We start from the raw sequence: 21503 nt of genomic DNA, 5'->3' as shown, positions 1-21503 counted from the left end.
GATCACTGGAGTAGTGCACTGTTATCTCTTAACTCCGGACAGCTTCACAGCAGTGCTTACAAGCTAGTCAGCAGTGGTGGTTGGTCTCCTGGGCAGCAAACCTAAACAAAAGAATAGAAAAGCTTTAATATTTCAAGAATGGCTTCAAATTTTAATAAACGGTAAATTGCAAAAAAATTGCACTATCCAAAAACATTCATCTATGAACAGGGCCGGCATCACCACCCGGTGCACCCGGGCAAGTGCTGGGGCCCACTCGCCGTCGGGAACACCGGCACACTATGGGGCCCATGAGTCAGGGGGGTCCGGTGCCAGCGTTGGCACCGGGTCCTCCCTCGCATCATACATTCAACTGTTTCAAATACTCATCTCTCCATGTTCACCGCAGCTCCGGTCTCTTCAGCGTCTTCTGACTTTCTGTGACGTCTCAGCGCAGAGGGCGCGATGACGTCACTATAGCACGCCGTGTGTGCCGAGCAGTGCAGAGGGTCAGAAGACGTTGAAGAGACTGAAGCAGCTGGGGAACGGGGAGAGGAATTTGATTATTTTTTAATTTTTTATGTATGGTGCATTATATGGTGAATTTATGGAGCAATATATGGGGCCCATTATACTGTATGGAACAATATTTGAGGTCCATTATACTGTATGGAGCAATATATGGGGTCCATTATTCTGTATTGAGCAGTATATGGGGCTCATAATACTATATGGAGCAATACGTGGATCCCATAATACTGTATGGAGCAATATATGGGGCCCATAATTCTGTATGGAGGACTATACGGTCCAGTCTAAAATGAAAACTTTTGACTTCCCCCAGGGTCTGCACTGTGCGCTGTGAGGATTTGCCGGTTTCTGAGCTATTGTAGAATTTACAATAGATATCCTTCATGTAATAGAAGAAGTAAGTGAAATCTTTGGCTTTGTACTATATATATATATATATATATATATATATACATGTATATTTCTCTGCGGTATCTGTGCATTTTGAATCGTGGTATGTGTTAAAGGGGCCCACTGAGACTCTTTCGCCCGGGGCCCACAAAAACCTGGAGCCGGCCCTGTCTATGAAGATTGGAATAACTCTTTAGTCTCTTGTGTGAAGGGAGAAAGCACAATGTCCATCATGATAAACCTCCGCGCTGTATTCACATGTTAGGTTAATGCAGATGGTGCTGGGGCAGAGCACGGCTAGGAGAAGCAATAACAACATGTCAGAGTAGGACTCCTTTGTCATTATACATTTTTTCCAGTGTTGTGAAGTTATGTACATGGTGACATTTTTGTATATGTTGCTTACTGTTTACATCATCCCTCTATTGTGATATCACTGTGTTAATTATCTCTGTACTGTGACATCACTATGTGCATTATCTCTGTTCTGTGATAATACTGTGTGCATTATTCCTGTTCTTCATTATTCTTGTATGGTGATATCACAGTGTGTTAATCCCAGTACAATGAAATCACTGTGTATATTATTTCTGTTCTGTGATTTCACTGTGTGCATTATCCCAGTACTGAGATATCATGATCTGTATATGGCTGTGTGCCCACTATGCGTTTTTTAAGCCTTTCCGCAGCAGCAATTCTGCCGAAGAAACGCTTAAAAAACGCTTGGTAGAAGGTCGGCCATGTTCCCCAATGATAATCCGCATGTGCTGTGCACATGCTGCAGAAATTTCCGCTGTAGATTATCATTGCGGAAAAATCCGCAGCACTACCAATTAATTTGCATAATCACGGCGATTTCGCCGATATTGACTTGCATTGAATCGCTTAATATCCGCATCACTGCATCTGCACATGCGGATATTAAGTGATTCAATGTGCGGATGGTACCCGGGTCTGGAGAAGAGGAGACTCTCCTCCAGACCTGGGTACCATAGTACCTGTTAAAAAAAAAAGAATTTAAAATAAAAAAATATATTATACTCACCTTCTGATGGCCTCCGGTCTCCATAGCGATGCGTCCTGGCTTCCCGGCGGCTCGCGATGGTCTAAAAGGACCTGCCATGACGTGATTTAGTCATGTAACAGGTCACGCGACCACTGACGTCGGTGGTCGCGTGACCTGTCACATGACTAAATAACGTCATGGAAGGTCCTTTTAGACCACCGCAAGCCGCCCAACACACTGGATGCACCGGAGGAGACTGGGGGCCATCGGAAGGTGAGTATAATATTTATTTTTTATTTTTTACCATTCTTTTACTATAACTTGGTCACACTATATAAAATCCATGCCGGTTGCATGGATTTATATAGTGTGACCAAGTTGTCAAGCACTTTCCAAGTGATGCTAAAATTGCTTGGAAAGTGCTTGACAACCCACATGCGAAATCGCATGTGAAAAACGCTTCACTTACGCTTCTACCTGGCAGGAAAAATGCATGTAAAATCCGCATGTGTTTTTTCTGCACTGTGACATCTCTTTTATAATTAGCTCTGTACTGTGACATCACTGTGTTTATTATCACTATATTATGACATCACTGTATTTATTATCACTATATTATGACATCACTGTGTTTAGTATCCTTATGATGTGACACCACTGTGTGTGACGCTCCCCCCTGGGCCGTGGGGTACTTGGTACCGGGCCGGTCGTTGCTAGGGGAGATTTCACAGTGGCGGTGACCCGGCCCGTGACCCAGGGTGGTCAATCAAAGGGGTTTATTTACAGGGGATTTATAGTTTTTATATACAGTTCGTGACGCCACCTGTGGTATGCGGCTATAGGTAGCCGCCGCTGCAGAGCAGGTCCTCTGGAGCTGTTGTTAATGCAGCAGAGTTGGTTTAGCTTTCCACAGGTAGAGCTTAGCTCCAGGGCAGTGTAGATGTTGCTGCTATGGTGTAGTGCAGAGGATGGCGCAGATAATGATCACAGAGACAGTAAGGTGCAGTCCTCAGGGTTTACTCATGGTTTCTTAGACTTCCAGTTACCAGTACTAGAGCAACTTCCCACAGCGTCTGCTTACTCAGGGAGGGGCTCAGCAAACTCCCAGGTCTCTCCGGAGTACGTAACAGGACCCCCTTCTGTGTGTTCCTTCTGGCCATCTCCCTGCACCTCACACCCAGTGTCTCAGGCCAGTGGCTTCGGACCTTGCCGGGCGATGTCTTCTCTGTCCCCTGGGTCCTCTGTGGCCACCTTTCTGCTGATTAGATGTGGCTTGTGGATGCAGTACCTGAAATACTGCAGCCTCCGGTTTCCTAGTTGAGGCTTAAGAACTCTGCTAGTTTAGGGACCGGTCCCCTCTGTGCGACCTGACCCCTCCACCTCCTGGTAGATTCGGGCGTACGGGTGGCCTCCAGCACTTCCCGTACCCCTGGGGTCCCTTCCACGTTCCTGGAGCCTTTCCTGCTCCTCTCTCTCTCTCTCTTCAGTCTTGGGCCTCTCTGGCTAGGCCCTCCTACAGAGCTCCTGCTCCCAACTCTTCCTCTCACTGAAGACCCTGACTCACTCCACTCCAGAATGTTCCACCCACTCTTTTATATCACTTCTTTCAATGCTCCCCTGATTTACTTCCTCCACCCACACCCAATACATGGTTCCCCCTCTCTTGGTCCCCCCCACTCCAGCCAGGGACAGAGCTCAGCAGGGAAGCGACGCATCTTACCCCTCCAGCTGGTCTGGAGTAGTGTAGTATTGGATGCAGGTTTTAGGGTCCCGGGCAGTACTCCTTCATTACCTGAGAGTGAGATACCACACCTCTGGGTGAGATGCAGTACCTCTGTGGCGACTGAACCCGCAGGGGCGCCACATGTGCATTCTACCTGCACTGTTATATCACCATGTGCATTAGCCCTGTTCTGCATTATCCCTATACTGTGATATCACTGGGTGAATAATCTCTATACTATGACAAGACTGTATGGATTATCCCTGTAACAGCATTGTCAGCAATTACTCTGAACTATGACATCACAGTGTTCTTTATTTCTTTACAGTGAATAGGATGATCTTTGCATGCACCATGACATTACAGTGTGCATTATCTCTGTGCTGTGACATCACTATGTGCATTATTTATGTTTTGTTTTATTACTGTGTGCATTATTCCTGTACTGCATTATTCTTGTATGGTGATATTACTGTGTGTATTATCCCAGTTCTATTACATCACTGTGTACATTATCCCTGTACTGTGATCTCACTGTGTGCATTGTCAGTGTACTGAGATATCACTATCTGTATATCATCTCTGCACTGTGACATCACTGTGTTTAATATCTCAGTAGTGTGACACCACTGTGTGTATTATACCTGCACAGTCATATCACTATGTGCATTACCCCTGTTCTGCATTATCCTTGTACTTTGATATCACTGTGTGCATTATCCCTGTACTGTGATATCACTGGAATAATCTCTATACTATGACAAGAATGTATGGATTATCCATGTAACAGCATTGTGTGCAATAACCCTGCACTATGACATCACAATGTAATTTATTTCTTTACAGTGACTAGGATTATCTTTGCACCGTGACATTACAGTGTGCATTATTTCTGTGCTGTGACAATGTGCACACTGTTCCACTTCTATAACATTACTAAGCACATGATTACTGTGCGGTAACTTATCCCTGCACTGTGAATATTACTTTGTGCTATATTTCTGTACAATAAGGACAAACTAAAAGAATTATAAGTCTTAGTCATGTTTTAAACTTGATGCTAAAAGTGGTTATGTCACAGTGCTTATTTGTCTCACTGCTGCTTATTTAATTTGAATTCCATTACAAATCTGTTTTTCATACAGCCTTCACCCTTAGGATATGTTCACACGTTGCATTTTTGCTGCGTTTTTGTCTGCAGGCAAAACCTGCTCTCTTGGCAGGAAAGAATGTTCTTCTAAAAAGCAGGTTTTGCTGAGTTTTTTTGCTGCATTTTACATTTGTCTCTTGTGCATGCTGATACAGTGTACTGCCTATTGTTTCTGAGTTTTCTGCACCAAAAATGCAGCAAAACCTGATACCTGAGTTTTGCTGCGTTTTTGCACTTACTCGTTGCTTTCTATGGGTGAAAAAACCCTGCAAAAACGCTGAAAGAAGCGACATGCTGCAGTTTGCAAAAAACGCAGCAGTTTTCCTATTCAGTCAGGAAAAAAAACAATGTGTGTGCACGAGATTTCTGAAATATCATAGCTTTTGCTAGTACTGCAGCTTTTAAATTACAAAAAAAAATGCAGCAAAGAACGCAGCAAAAATGTAACGTGTGAACATAGCCTAAAAAGATGAAAAGCAACCACAAAAAAAAAAAACAATAAAATTGTACATTGTGCATTTTTGCACAATTGCTTCCCCTTGCAAATGGAACATTCTTTTAAGGGCAAAATTTTATAAAGTGAATCTGTCAGCAGGTGTTGGCTATCTAATCAGTGAACAGCATGATATAAGGGCTGAGACCCTGAATCTAGTGATATGTCACTTGCTAGGCTGTGTGTTGTTTCAATTAAAGTGTTTTATCAGCAGATTATTCGACATTCAGAGAACTGATATATCTGCAGCAGAGAAAACACTGATTGCATAAAAATGACAGCAAGCAGCCAAGTAAGTGATACCTCGCTGGAATCAGGGTCTCTGTCCCTACGTTATGCTGCTATCAAATTACATAGCGAAACCTGCTGACACATTCCCTTTCATTTCAGATTAGAAAAGTGTAAAAAGCAGTGTAAATACCTAAACGTAACAGTAAGTAACACATAACAGAACTTCATACTTTGCTACAATCTGGTTAACAGAGTGAGTCAGTTCACGAATATGTTCAAGTTAAAAAGAAATCCATCTCCTCATAAGCCAAAATCATAGTCAAATTTGTAATCCAAATAATTTCCAAGCAGCATTTTCTTGATGTGTTTCACCTACCATCTGTCAGATATCTCAACCATCCAAACAAGGACTGAAAAAATGTCAAAGCCAGCAATGCAAAAACAATTTTTTTACCATATGCAGCTCATTAAACTAGAAGAACTGGAAAACACAAGGAATGATGCAAAATATTTAGTATATTCTGGTAAATGTACATATTTCTCTTTTCTACACATATATTTATGGCTTTTTCACATGTAGACGTTACATTTAACTATTTTAAATCTGGTGGCTACAACATAGAAGAGACTTATCAATTATAAATGGTTCAAATAAATGTTATTTTGACCTCATCAGCCATTAAGAAGGATGTACAGTCATGGCCAAAAGTATTGAGAATGAGACAAATAGTAATTTTTCCAAAGTTTACTGCTTCATTTTTTGTAATAGCAATTTGCATATACTCCTGAATGTCAAAGAGTGATCAGCTTAACAGCAATTACTGTACTTGCAAAGTCAATATTTGCCAAGAAAATGAACTTTAACCCCCAAAACACATTTCAACATCATTGCAGTCCTGCCTTAAAAGGAGCAGCTAACATCGTTTTAGTGATTGATCCATTAACACAGGTGTGGGTGTTGATGAGGACAGGGCTGGCGATCAATCAGTCATGATTAAGTAAAAATGACATCACTGGACACTTTAAAAGGAGGCTGGTTCTTGGTATCATTGTTTCTCTTCAGTTAACCATGGTTATCTCTAAAGAAACACGTGAAAACATCATTGCACTGCACAAAAATGGCCTAACAGGGAAGAGTATCGCAGCTACAAAGATTTCACCTCAGTCAACAATCTATCGCATCATCAAGAACTTCAAGGAGAGAGCTTCCATTGTTGTCAAAAAGGCTCCAGGGCACCCAAGAAAGACCAGCAAGCGCGAGGACCGTATCTTAAAACTGTTTCAGCTGCGGGATCGGACTACCAGCAGTGCCGAGCTTGCTCAGGAATGGCAGCAGGCTGGTGTGAGTGCTTCTGCACGCACTGTGAGGCGGAGACTCTTTGAGCAAGGGCTGGTTTCAAGGAGGGCAGCAAAGAAGCCACTTCTCTCCAGAAAAAACATCAGGGACCGACTGATATTCTGCAAAAGGTACAGGGAGTGGACTGCTGAGGACTGGGGCAAAGTCATTTTCTCTGATGAATCCCCTTTTCGATTGTTTGGGACATCTGGAAAACAGCTTATTCGGAGAAGAAGAGGTGAGCGCTACCACCAGTCTTGTCTCATGCCAACTGTAAAGCATCCTGAAACCATTCATGTGTGGGGTTGCTTCTCAGCCAAGGGAATCGGCTCACTCACAGTCTTGCCTGAAAACACAGCCATGAATAAAGAATGGTACCAGAATGTCCTCCAAGAGCAACTTCTCCCAACCGTCCAAGAGCAGTTTGGCGCCCAACAATGCCTTTTCCAGCATGATGGAGCACCTTGCCATAAAGCAAAGGTGATAACTAAATGGCTCATGGAACAAAACATAGAGATTTTGGGTCCATGGCCTGGAATCTCCCCAGATCTTAATCCCATTGAGAACTTGTGGTCAATCATTAAGAGACGGGTGGACAAACAAAAACCAACAAATTCTGGCAAAATGCAAGCATTGATTATGCAAGAATGGACTGCTATCAGTCAGGATTTGGTCCAAAAGTTGATTGAGAGCATGCCAGGGAGAATTACAGAGGTCTTGAAGAAGAAGGGGCAACACTGCAAATATTGACTTGCTGCATTAACTCATTCTAACTGTCAATATAACCTATTGGTACTCATAATATGATTGCAATTATATTTCTGTATGTGATATAAACATCAGACAAACACTAATAAAAACCAGAGGCCAGCAGATCATGTGAAAATATAATTTTGGTGTCATTCTCAAAACTTTTGGCCATGACTGTAGAGCAAGGAAACGCTTCCTAACCATGATCAATACATATGGAAGGACTAGTAGCACTCCTGAGAAGAAGCACCACATTGCCACCATGATGCAAAGCTTTCAAGAAACTTTGCATCATGGTGAAGACTGTTGCACATATTTAGTACAGTGGGTAAAAGGTGAGATGCAATGGGAGGTCAGGACAAGCAAAGAGGCAGGTTCTAAAAAATCCAGGTAATTAATTTATATGTAGAGATGGATGAATTGCTCAAATTTGGCCAGGAAATTCAATTCACATCCTAAATTTTCCGTGGAAATTAAAGATTCCTCATTATACTTTTGGAGTCCGCAGAGACCTCAAAACATAATGAACAAAAGGTGTACAAAAAATAAAAAATAGTCATCTTGCCACTGTGAATTATTTATATCTAGTGTTCATGGCGGATTTTTTTTTATCACTTATTAGTGTACGTGTTTTTTTAATCTCAACATTACTTTGTAACCAAAGCTGATAATAATAGTAATAATAATAATTATATATTATATGGCCAAAAACATCTGTATTAAAAAAAATAATTGATTGATCAGAGCATCAAGTATTCATTAGAAGTAAAAAAAGAACATCTATAGGTTGTAATATGATAAATCAGAATACTTTATTCTAGTTTGTCAAAGCCATGATTAATGCTGTGTTCATTTGAAAGGAGCTATGATGGATTCCATGATCGTAACCTAATTATGGGGAGCTATTTTGGAACAATTAAATGGTTCACCATTTGCAAGTCAAAATACCTAATTTCTAGTTTGTGCTCTCAGCAGATCTTTCTTACAGTTTATGCCTCCGATTAATCAAAAACTTCTGAAAGAAATATCTCGACCTTCCACCTTTTGAAAAAAAGAACCAGCCTTTGTTAATCTGCAAAATCCCATGAATGAAATAGAAATTGCTTTCAATACATAAAAAAACACTGAAAATGTCAAGATCTAATTTCCAAATCTGGTGAAGAATCATTTGTCATATTATTTTAAACCGACCATATTTTAGATTTTTTTCATTTGATTACTTTTTCATCAGCATCTATAAGATTTAAAAAATTTTGGGATTTATTATATGTTAGGTTTTTAGAATTATTATTTTAATTGTAGGATACTTTTTTTTCATCAGTTCAAGATTATTTACGATGTTTTGTGTTATATAATTAGCCTGAAGACGAGACCTAAGTAGTCTCGAAAACTTGCTATTTGTTACCATATTTTCAATTGACCATAAAAATGTATCAACCACTGAGGACTCTCAATTTTTAATATTTTTTATGATTTTCCATGAGTTTACATGATAGACAGTAATAATCAGTTTATCCTATTCAAGATATATAATTTCAATACTAGATATAAATTTAGGATTTTGGGGAATTTTTACATATTCTCATATCAGTGTTGTCAAAACTGGTAAGAAATTTTAGCAAATTGAAGATTAAGGCTATGTTCACACATATTGGGTTTTTTCAGCGTCACAAATCTGCAGCAAAACTCAACTCTGGCAGGAAATCAACTGAGTCAAAAAAGCAGGTTTTGCTGCGTTTTTTGCTGCATTTTTGTGCGTTTTTTCAGTGTTTTTCACTGTCCTTCTGTCTCTATTTATGCATGTATATAAAGTTCTGTGAAAAAAAAATCTCATTCTGGTTTTGGCATAGTGGGGGAGGTGAATTGCTCAGGAATAGTTTAGACACTGGCAATGCAGTGAGTTTGTATGACACTATTTACTTTTACACTATGGGGTCTGCCATTCAGTTGCACAGGAATTGTTCAATTTCACACCTCACTGGGCCACAGGTATTGTTCAATCTCACATGTAGCTCAGCCAATATTTGCACTGTAGACATCACTAATTTAATTAAACTTTCCTAATACAAACAACCATCTCAGTGACCAAGACAAAATGGTAAAATCACAAAAATAAATGAGTTTCATATACTGCTGTACTTGCTCATTTTCACTAAAAACACAGCAAAACCTGATAGCTATGTTCACACATCATGTTTTTTTCAGCTTTTTTTCACTGCCCATTACTTCCAATGGGTGAAAAACACTGAAAAAACAATGAAAGACGTCACATGCTCGATTTTCCAAAAACCCAACCAAGGCACAAAATACGCATGAATAAAAACAAGATGTGTGAACAGAGAATTCTGGTTTCTCATAGACTCTGCTGGTACTGCAAAACACAACTGAAAATTTGCATAAAAATCTGCAGCAAAAAACGCTGAAAAACCCAACATGTGTGAACATAGCCTTAAGAGGGTTGTCCACTTTATTTTTATTTCAACAGATGCGCTGGGGACGTGATTTTGTGGCGCTTACTATTATGTAAACACATATAACTTCTCCGATGTGGAAGAGGAGATCACATCCTAGTTAGTGCAGCCTTCCTTAGAGGATACACAGCTCTCCAGTTCTCCAAATTGCAGCTTATGGAGGAGCATGTGACCAGACCTGTCCATCAGTCTCGGCCAATTGAAAAACAGCTTTGCCATGTGCAGAGTTTTTCTACTCGAGGAGGCTGATGGACAGGTCTGGTCACTTGCTCTTCTTCCATCAGCAGCTTTTTGGAGAACAGTAGTGCTCTGCTATTGAGAGGAAAGCTGCACTAAAAGAAAATGGCATAGGGGATTTTTCTTTTGTCACAACTCCTAAATGAGGGAATATTTAAAAACTTCGAAAAAATAAGAGCAGGCTACAATCTTACACACAAAATGTTTTATCAATTTTTGCAAATACGTCATGTGTATAATGCACAACTCAGAACAAATGACATTATTATAACTAAACACCCTATAATTGATACAATTGCTTCTGCGATAGACACGAAGGGTTTAATTTCCCATATATATAAGCAGCTTATGGCTGTGCATTTAGAAAAGTATTCCATCACAGCCAGAGTAAAGTGGGAAAAAGATTTGGATCCCCTATCTCAGGAACAATGGGAAGAGGTGTTGTATTTAATTCCTAAATTATCCTTGTCCGAATCACAAAGACTGTCCCAAGTCTTTCTTATTCATAGTGTATATAAGACCCCGACTATCCTATTTAAAATTGGTATACGAGTGGACAACAAGTGTCCAAGATGCGGGAAAAACGATGCTCATTTAATGCACATGATGTGGGAGCTTGGGAACTATTGGAAGGGGGTAATTGACTTAATAAAATCTGTGTTTGGAATCCATATACAATTGGAACCCAAAATCTGCATACTTTGTCTGTTGGAGGAGGGCCTGGATTCGGGTTCCCCTATAGCTATAGCTATCTCCCGAGTACTATTTCAAGCTAGAAAATTTTAACACTACATTGGATAGAAAAATCCCCCCCCCCCCCCAACGATAGAAGAATTTAAAATCCAAACTAAACAATGTCCTATGTATGGAAGGGGGAACATATATTAAAAGAAACGCCCTTAAAAAAAAATTATAAAGATATGGGAACAATGGTTAACTACTCCGGGGATTGCATCGGAAAGCCTTCTCAGAAACACTATGGTAGACCGTCTGTACTTCTCCTTGTCATGAACCTGTAAAATCTCCTAACTCATCTCAAGTCCATAACTTACACACCCAAAGTTTTAGATCTTGGAAAACAAAAGTGTCAAAAATAATTACATCTAAATGCTGTGATTCTCTGTATTTTAATGCAGTAAACAAGCAGTCAGATGGTATTCATTTATATTTGTATTCATATATGTAATTTGTAGTAAGCAAATGATAATACCTATGATGACCGTTAATATTTGTATTTGGTTAACTTATGTTTTTTTTGTGTGTGTTTCTTTTATTTAGCTTTGATTGTTTCTAAAAGCAAATTAAAATGTGAATGTATCTTAATATCTTTCACAATAAAAAATGATCTGATTGGAAAAAAAAAGATGGCATATCGCAAAGTTGGAGAAACTGTAATGCTTGTAGGTGTCACAAAATCATAACGAAGAGGTGGACAGATTGGTGACTCATCACAGTCAACTATTTTAACCAATTACCAGCCAAGAGGGGTTGTGTTAGGCTGCGTGCCCACGATGCGTTTTTCATGCGTTTCTGCTGCGGAATTTCCGCAGCGGAAACGCATCAAAAACGCATGGTAATCCGCACCCCATGGTCCCCAATGGCATTCCGCAATGTCAATGCACATGCTGCGGATTTTTCCGCAGCGTTTCCGCAGCGCAAATAAATCTGCAGCATGTTCATTAATTTTGCGGAAGCGCAGCGGAAGCGCCGCCATTGACTTGCATTGAGACACATAATATCCTCGGATAACATGCGTCTCAATGTGCGGATGGTACCCAGTTCTGGAGGAGAGGAGACTCTCATCCAGACCTGGGTACCATTGTACCTGTAAAAAAAAGAATAAAATAAAAAATAAAGTTTATATTCACCTGTCCGACGGCTTCTCTCTGCTTGCCGGCAGCGCTTCTCCTTCCAGGACCTGATATGACGTCGCGGTCATGTGAAAGCAGCCTGTCTCGCGATGTGCCGGCAACCCGGAAGAAGCCAGGACGAGCGCGACAGCACACGTCGGGGCATCGGGGGTGAGTATAGCTTTATTTTTTTTATTTTAACGGTCACACTGTATAAATCCATGCCATTTGCATGGATTTTTACAGTGTGACCTAGTTGTCAAGCACTTTCCAAGTGATGCTATCGCCTGGAAAGTGCTTGTCAGTCCGCATGCGGAAACACATGCGTTAACGCATTTGGATACGCATGTGAATAAGCATGTATTCCGCATGTATTCTGCAGGAAAAACGCAGGCACAATCTGCATGCGTTTTTTCTGCCAGGGAGATGCAGAAATGCTGCAGAAATTTTTTGCTTTATTTCTGCATCGTGGGCACATAGCCTTAAGCTACGACGTTTAAAGGGGTGGGACGAAGTCTAAAGTAATTTTCATCCTAAATCCATATTTATTTATTGCCATAATCTAATCTATTTTCTAATATACTTGAATTAAAAATTTTCTATCCTTCCTTCACTACTCTATCTCACTGCTTTTTTTCCCCTACTTCCTTTTTGATGATGCTTTGTTTGAGAATCCCAGTGTATGTTGGGATAGTCAAACGAAGCATCTGCCACTACCTGAAATGTTGTGACGCTTGTTTCATGGGCTCGTTTCATGGGCTGGGCTAGTCCCTACTCTTTCAGTGTGTGATGTGCGATGTGCACAATGACAGTGCGTTCTGTTGCCAAGTCAGATGAGAACTGTTGAGCAGGCAACAGAGCGCAATGTCAGAATTTCCGACATTCAGGGACCAACGCCCCCACAAGTGACGTCACTGGTTTCTGCACGCTGGGTATTCTGACATCACGCACTGTCAGCTCGTTACTGCTAATCTGAGCCGAGAGAGTGCTGTCATTGTGCACATCGCACATCACACAGGGACAGCGTTCTCTAATTTGCCTCATAATGTGCTTAATCTTCCTTAAAAAATATATACATACTGTATATATTTAACATATATATCGTATATATATTTAAATCTGCCTTGTGAAAAGCTTTTTCAAGAGTTTACTGCTTCTTAAGTCCTTGAAAAAGCTTTTCACAAGTCAGACTTAAAGGGAACCTGTCACCAGAAAAAACGATATTAACCTGCTGATATAGAGTTAACATGCAGGTTAATAGCATTACTAACTTACCCAGCGCCCACACTTTGCCGAATGCTGTGGGAAGAAAATTAAGTTTATTCCCCCATCAGCATGTTATGCACATGCCCGGACAGACTGGCGTGTGTGTGATTAGTGATCCCACTGTGCCATGAACCGGAGAGTGCCTGGAGGGGCGTAACTAAGTATCAACCCGATCCGACCAAGGTCACAAGACGGCTATGACGCCATGCACCAGGGAGGAACCGAGCAGAGGGACCAGGTGCTACTCCAGGTCAGACCCCGGACATGGCTGTTGACCCACACCGGGGAACACAGGAACTGGCAGGTTAGGCTGGCACACTGACAGGCGGGTGTAGGCAGACTGGACTGGTATGCAGACAGGTGGGTTCTGGCAAGCACGGCTGGAGTGCAGACAGGGAGACACTAGCAGGTTGGAGTGCAGGCTGGATAGGGCCCAGTACAGACTGGGACTCAGGAACAGAACCACAGATGCAGTAGACAAGCAGAGCAGAGAGGAACAGCAGGAGCGGTGGGCAAGACAGAACAGAGAGATACCGCGGGAGCGGTGAGTAAGCAGAGCAGGGCGAAACCACAGGTGCGGTGGTCAGGGCAGAGCAGAGCAAAACCGCCGTAGCGATGAGCAAGGCAGAGCAGAAAGGAACCGCCGGAGCGGTGAGCAAGGCGGAGCAGGAAGGAACCGCCGGAGCAGTGAGCAAGGCAGAGCAGAACGAAACCGCCGGAGCAGTGAACAAGGCAGAGTAGGAAGGAACCGCCGGAGCGGTGAGCAAGGCAGAGCAGAGCGAAACCGCCGGAGCGGTCAACAAGGCAGAGCAGAGAGGACAGGGCTCTGTTCACACTGAACAGACTGGAAGAGACAAGCAGAACCAGATACACACAAGGTACTTGCAGTGAAGTAGCGAGAGGACTCTAAACTCATAACAGAAGAACAGAGACATCGAGTAGGAGTTAGGTGCAGGTTCAGAGACTGCAGGAAAAGGGAAGGTACGGACACAGAGACAAACAGGCTAGGAGAGTGTTCAAACAGGAACTGACACTGCAGCAAGATACAGGAGCGAGTCTGGGTATACAGCCCCCAGAGAGGTGGACAAACAGGCTAGGAGAGTGTTCAGACAGGAACTGACACTGCAACAAGATACAGGAGCGAGTCTGGGTAAACGGCCCCCAGAGAGGCGGACAAACAGGCTAAGAGATAGTTCAGACAGGCCTGGGAATACAGCCCCCAGGTTGGCGGACAGGCAAGAAACAGAACAGGACCTGGCACATCAGAGGAAAGGAGCCTTCGGAAGGTAAGAGTTGCTCAGGCACCAGCTACAATGTGTAGCTGGTTTAAATATTAAGTGACAGACAGCAATAGGCTTGGAATGCATTAGGGGTGTGCCCACAGCAGCTACAGGAAACAGGAAGTAACCGGGCCGCAGCCCTAAGCAGTCAGAACAGAGACAAGCAGACAGCATGAATAGAACCCAGGCTAGTGTGACGCCCGGGTGGAGGAGAGAGATGGATGATAGTAATACGTCCTAGTCGGTTGGACTAGGGGGGGACGCCTCTCCTTCCCCCGCTCGCTAGCCCACCCTGAGAGATGGGGTACTCGGAACCAGGCCACTGTGCAAGGTGGATGTAGTCGCGGCCTAGGCCCAGTCTGTGCCCAGGGTTGTCACATTAAAAAGTTAAGGGCTAGGAGGGACGGTGACAGTGGTTCGAGTGGTGTGAAAGACTACGCCACCTGTGGTTCCTGGTGATCCTCCACCAGTGCTGCGTTCAGTCCTCTGAGGCGGGATGTAATGGCAGCAGCAGATGGTACTACTCCCCACAGGTGGAGCAGGGCCTCAGGGCAGAGGAAACAGGAGGATGGGGATTGTAGTAGGAGATGTGGTGCGGTGCCGCTTGGCAATAAGAAACCGGAGGCCATAGGGGTAGTCTTCCAAGCTTTACTCACGGTAGAATGCACAACTGCAAGGCTTCTCCCTGCTCCTCACGGCGCACTGCGGCCACCAGGACCGGGGGTCGACAACCTCCGAGTAGTTCAGGTGCTTTGGTCAGGACCCCGCACCAGAGTGTTCCTAGACTTTTCCCACTAGGTCCTCTCCTGTCCATGTGTGGTACGTGTACTAAGGCCGGGTCTCCCTCTGGACTATGCACAGAACAAGGGTATAGGTGGCGACTCCGCTCCATCCGTTACCCGGTGGGATCCACTGAGCCTCCGGGCTTCTCCGACTAAGACTTGAAGTGACAGAGTCAGATGTCGGGGGCCGGTACCCCTCTTGCAGCAGGAATCCCTCTGACTAGGCCAGAATAAAGAGGACAGGTGGCGTACGCCGCTCCGTCTGCATCCCCCTGGGATCCTTTTGCCTGTGGAGCTTGTCTCCTCAGCTCCCCTCCAGGCCTTCTTGGGTAGGGTCCTTGACCGGGTAGAGACAGCCGTTAACTCTAGCCCGCTCCTCGACTCAAGGCCAGAGTACGAGGACCGTGTCCCCATCAACTGCAGGTTCACACAGAAAGCCACGTTCAGTGATGAAGATCACAATCAAAGACCATAAGCCCAAGATGGCTGTTTATTAAATATGAATTATTAAGTGTAACCTAAATGTGCGTCCTCCACCCTCACCCACTACTAGGTTCCCCCTAACTTTGGTTCCCCCATCTCCACTTATCCCGGCTGGGGCAGCACCCTGGTGCATATAAGCCCCCCCTTACAGGTGGGACAGGTGTAGTGATGAATGCAGAGGTGGGGTCCTGACAGCTGCACCATCCTTACCTCGAGGGAGAGATACCACACCTCATTAAAGAGATGCAGTACCCCTGTGGCGACCAAACCCTCAGGGGCGCCACATTGCCCCCTGGTGAAACACAGCACGTCCGCAGGCTGCAAAGAGAGCAAAACATGGTACTGACTTTTTAAAGTTTTGCATAACAATACAACAATCTTCCCATTATGGGAGGCAGTTTTTCTTAAACGTTACAAACTTTAAATAGTACAAAAGTATACAAAAGTATAAAAATATCACAGAGACATTATGCATATAGACAGACCGATTAAAGTGCAGTAAGAAGGAGTCAGTTCAGAAGCAAGAGGGACCTGTCCCAATCCCTCAACGTAGGCCCTGGGGTGGCTGCAGGGCATGAAGATCCCGAGTTGGACCTCCAGGAGAGCCACTCCAGACAGGTTTTATTTCTGAGGTCGAGGTAGTAGTAAATCGGTTTTACATAAAACCAATAGGGAGCACCTAAATAGATGCATAAACTATATACAATAGAAGAGTCTGTCTACTGCCAGTCCGCAGGGACAATGTCTCTCTAAACTAGGAGGAAAAAGAACATATCAAACCATAACAATTTAAACTGCAAAAGTTACAGCCGCCGGGGCCGCTCACTCCAAGTATCCCCACCGGGGAAAAGGTTCATTCCTCCCGACGGAGGCTGGCTGATCCTCCACTGCCAAGCGCGAGGGGGCGTCACTCCTGGACACTTTATGCACATCCAGGGCGTACCACCCCCGCACCCCGTGGTGGCGGGTGTACGAAACCAGGTCACCCGGGAAGAGGTTCCGGCCAGGGTGTACCTTCTTTAGTCGCGGCTCGACGTCCCGCCGGCTGACAAAGACGTCTTGCTCGAACTGGGGACTCCAAATGAAGCCCCATCCCGCCTCCTGGTGGAAGCGGACAACCTGGCCTTCCTCCCGGGGGCTTGGACAGGCTGCCTCCTCCTGGCGGGCCTTAGATTTTGCGGCCTTGGCGCGCACCTCCAGGCACTCACAGCGAATCTCCCTTTGCCATCGCTCCCTATCAAGCTGAAGGATTTGCTGCCTACGCAGTTCACTCCTCCTCCGCGCTTCAGCCCGGGTCTCCTGGGGGAAGCCCATCAGGTCCCCCCCTGGTTGTCCCAGGCCATCTCCTCCGCCACCGGCCAGGTAACTGGAGGTGCAGAATGCGGTGACAGCAGGGGTTGCTGCATGTCCTCGGTGAGTGTGGACCAGTCCGGGTTGGGGTCGGTAGATTCCCCAGCAGGCACAAGTTCCTCCGAGATGGGAGGCGGGAGGCAATGCAGGCCTCTGGCGATGGCGGAGGCTTCCAGTTCCGGGGCAAAGACTTGCTCCCAAGTTACTGCGCCAGGTAGCAGGTACTCGGTCATCAGATCCAGGAGGGGCACAGTGGGCTCAGCAGCCGGGACAGGGGTATCACTCTTACCCGACCCTGGGCAGCACGCAACCTCCGTTGCTTCTTCCTCCTGGGTTGCTGCTCCTTGGCGGCGGGCCCGGATCTTCTGCAACATCTCTTTCCGCCAAGCGGCGGACGCCGCATGCTGGGCCTCAGCTACCCTGCGGGCAAGGTCCGAGGTTTCCCCATGAAGGAATTCAGCTTCCCCCGGGGTCAGGAACATGCCTCCCTCCTCTCCGACGGGAGTAGGACCTGGGCCGAGTTCGGAAGGCTTCGGTGGACTTTCCTCAGCAGCGTCCATGACTGCTCCTGAGTATGGTGAGTCTTGGACTGTTATGGCCACACCTTGTGGTTTCCTTCGTTCTCTCTTCTTTTCGGGGCGGCTCCAGGGCGGTAGGCTGACAAGCACTCCTTCAGATATCCCATCCGTTTTGACGAGCACTACCCCGCGGACAGTCTCTAATGGAAGGGGCGGTCTGCTCTTTTAGCGCCATGGGGGAGCCAGGCCCACGATAGGAGGTACTAGGACGCTGTCTTTCCTGCACATTATGGCATCTGTTCTACTTGGGCGGGCGCCATTTTAAGTGGAAAACGACCGTCTTTTGTAAAGGCGTGCAGTACCCGGTAGCAATGGGGTTATTCCCTTCCGTTGCTGCGGGCACGCATTCCTGCCGACTACGCCAAGTTGTGTGATGCCCGGGTGGAGGAGAGAGATGGATGATAGTAATAAGTCCGAGTCGATTGGACTAGGGGGGGACGCCTCTCCTTTCCCCGCTCGCTAGCCCACCCTGACAGATGGGGTACTCGGAACCGGGCCACTGTGCAAGGTGGATGTAGTCGTGGCCTAGGCCCGGTCCGTGCCCAGGGTTGTCACATTAAAAAGTTAAGGGCTAGGAGGGACGATGACAGTGGTTCGAGTGGTGTGAAAGTCTACGCCACCTGTGGTTCCTGGTGATCCTCCACCAGCGCTGCGTTCAGTCCTCTAAGGCGGGATGTAGTGGCAGCAGCAGATGGTACTACTCCCCACAGGCGGAGCAGGGCCTCAGGGCAGAGGAAACAGGAGGATGGGGATTGTAGTGGGAGATGTGGTGCGGTGTCGTGCGGTGCCGCTATGCAATAAGAAACCGGAGGCCATAGGGGTAGTCTTCCAAGCTTTACTCACGGTAGAATGCACAACTGCAAGGCTTCTCCCTGCTCCTCACGGCGCGCTGCAGCCGCCAGGACCGGGGGTCGACAACCTCCGAGTAGTTCAGGTGCTTTGGTCTGGACCCCGCACCAGAGTGTTCCTAGACTTTTCCCACTAGGTCCTCTCCTGTCCATGTGTGGTACGTGTACTAAGGCCGGGTCTCCCTCTGGACTATGCACAGAACAAGGGTACAGGTGGCGACTCTGCTCCGTCTGTGACCCGGTGGGATCCACTGAGCCTCCGGGCTTCTCCGACTAAGACTTGAAGTGACAGAGTCAGATGTCGGGGGGCCGGTACCCCTCTTGCAGCAGGAATCCCTCTGACTAGGCCAAAATAGTGAGGACAGGTGGTGTACGCCACTCCGTCTGAATCCCCCTGGGATCCTTTTGCCTGTGGAGCTTGCCTCCTCAGCTCCCCTCCAGGTCTTCTTGGGTAGGGACCTTGACCGAGTAGAGACAGCCGTTAACTCTAGCCCGCTCCTTGACTCAAGGCCAGAGTACGAGGACCGTGTCCCCATCAACAGCAGGTTCACACAGAAAGCCACGTTCAGTGTTGAAGATCACAATCAAAGACCATAAGCCGAAGGTGGCTGTTTATTAAATATTAATTATTTAGTGTAACCTAAATTTGCGTCCTCCACCCTCATCCACTACTAGGTTCCCCCTAACTTTGGTTCCCCCATCTCCACTTATCCCGGCTGGGGCAGCACCCTGGTGCATATAAGCCCCCCCTTACAGGTGGGAGAGGCGTAGTGATGAATGCAGAGGTGGGGTCCTGACAGCTGCACCATCCTTACCTTGAGGGAGAGATACCACACCTCATTAAAGAGATGCAGTACCCCTGTGGCGACCGAACCCTCAGGGGCGCCACACTAGCAGACTGGACTGAAGATCAAGTTTGCGATCTTGCATAGTGGAAGATGGTGCACTATGCAAGCCCGCCACCAGGTATGTTACACAGCATTTGGGTATCAGTCACGGGGGCGGCGCCGGCGCGGGTTCAATCACTGCTCTGAGAATACAGAGCGACGGCTGTAACCGTGCCCCTGGCCATGACTGACACTGACTCTTCATTGGGGCCAGCTGTCAGGTTAGTAATGCTATTAACTTGCAGATTAACATTATATCTGCAGATTAATAGCGTTTTTTTCTGGTGACGTTCCCTTTAAAAATAGAGTTAGGCTATGTGCCCACGATGCAGAAATGCTCAGGATTTTTTCCTGAGCGTTTCTGCATCTCCCTGGCAGAAAAAAACGCATGCGGATTGTACATGCGGATTGTACATGCGTTTTCCTGCCAGGGACATGCGGAAGTGAAGCGTTTTTCACATGCATTTCTGCATGCGGGTTGACAAGCGCTTTCCAAGCGATTTTAGCATCACTTGGAAAGTGCTTGTCAAGTTGGTCACACTATATATAAATCCATGCAAACGGAATAGATTTATATACTGTGACTGAAAGAATGGTAAAAAATGAAAAAATAAATCTATACTTACCTTCCAATGGCCCCCGCAGTCTTGATTCCCTCTGTCCTGGCTGCCGGCAGCGGTACACTGAAGGACCTGCCGACGTCAGCGTCGCGTGACCCGTCACATGACTATGACATCAGCGCAGGTCCTTCAGTCCATCGCTAGCTGCCGGCATGAAAGAACGAGTGCAGCGGGGGCCGTCAGAAGGTAAATATAATCTTTATTTTTTATTTTATTCTTTTTTTCACAGTTTCTATGGTACCCAGGTCCGGAGGAGAGTCTCCTCTCCTCTCGACCTGGGTACCATCCGCACATTGGAACGCATGCATTCCGCATGTCCTTATCTAGTGAAGTGGAATGCATGCATTCTAATGCAAGTCAATGGCGGCAAAAACGCAGCACTTCCGCAAAATAATTGGTAGTGCTGCGTTTTTTTCCGCACTGATAATCCGCAGCGGAAATTTCCGCAGCATGTGCACAGCACATGCGGATTATCATTTGGGAACATTGCAGACCTTCTACCAAGCGTTTTTTAAGCGTTTCTGCAGCGTTTTTGCCGCTGCGGAAACACTTAAAAACGCATCGTGGGCACACAGACTTAAGCTATTTTGCCAGTGTAGGGTCCCACCTTATTTCAGTGGGTCACAACAACAACCTGCAGAGGGATCCTTTCTTCACATGTCCTACAACATTAGAAAAACAAGGGTCTAGGGCATTAACCTTATTTTAGAAGAAGGGACAGGGCGAATAAGCACCAAGTCCCCTTGTCTCAGATGTTTAGCGATATGATGGTGGGGGCTATATTTTAGTCTGTAGTTAATGATTACTGTTTTGCAGACTGTTTGATATTTTTGAATGGTAGTTTTTAATTACTCCAATTAATTAAGTGAAATAAAAAAAAATTATTAACTCCCATGATTGCCACAACTGAAAATTAATTATTATAAAAGCTTGTTCTGTTGTACAGCTCAATAAATCAGAATGTCAGAATTTCAATAATGTGCTTAAGAAAGTAATCCAGAAAAAAAAAGATTTTTCAGTCGCCCACACAACAAAATTGTAGTAGGCTGTCCAAACAGTGGGGGAAAAACAGGCTGTGCTCTTTTCCAGCACATCGGTTATTTAAAGCCTTCAATATCATTCTCAGAGTTGTGTGAGTTTTATCATGGCAAGATTTTCATGTCACTGCTTAATATGTGATACAGACACATAAATTTAGACTAGGAGAAGGGAAGAAAATCATCAAAGTGATTCTATGAAAATTTGATGTTCCCTATTTTGTT

Source organism: Phyllobates terribilis, unplaced genomic scaffold, assembly GCF_046119375.1.
Source record: "Phyllobates terribilis strain yellow unplaced genomic scaffold, ASM4611937v1 Scaffold_4__5_contigs__length_816908805, whole genome shotgun sequence".
Taxonomy (NCBI): Eukaryota; Metazoa; Chordata; class Amphibia; order Anura; family Dendrobatidae; genus Phyllobates; species Phyllobates terribilis.
Note: the sequence above shows the minus strand (reverse complement) of the source record.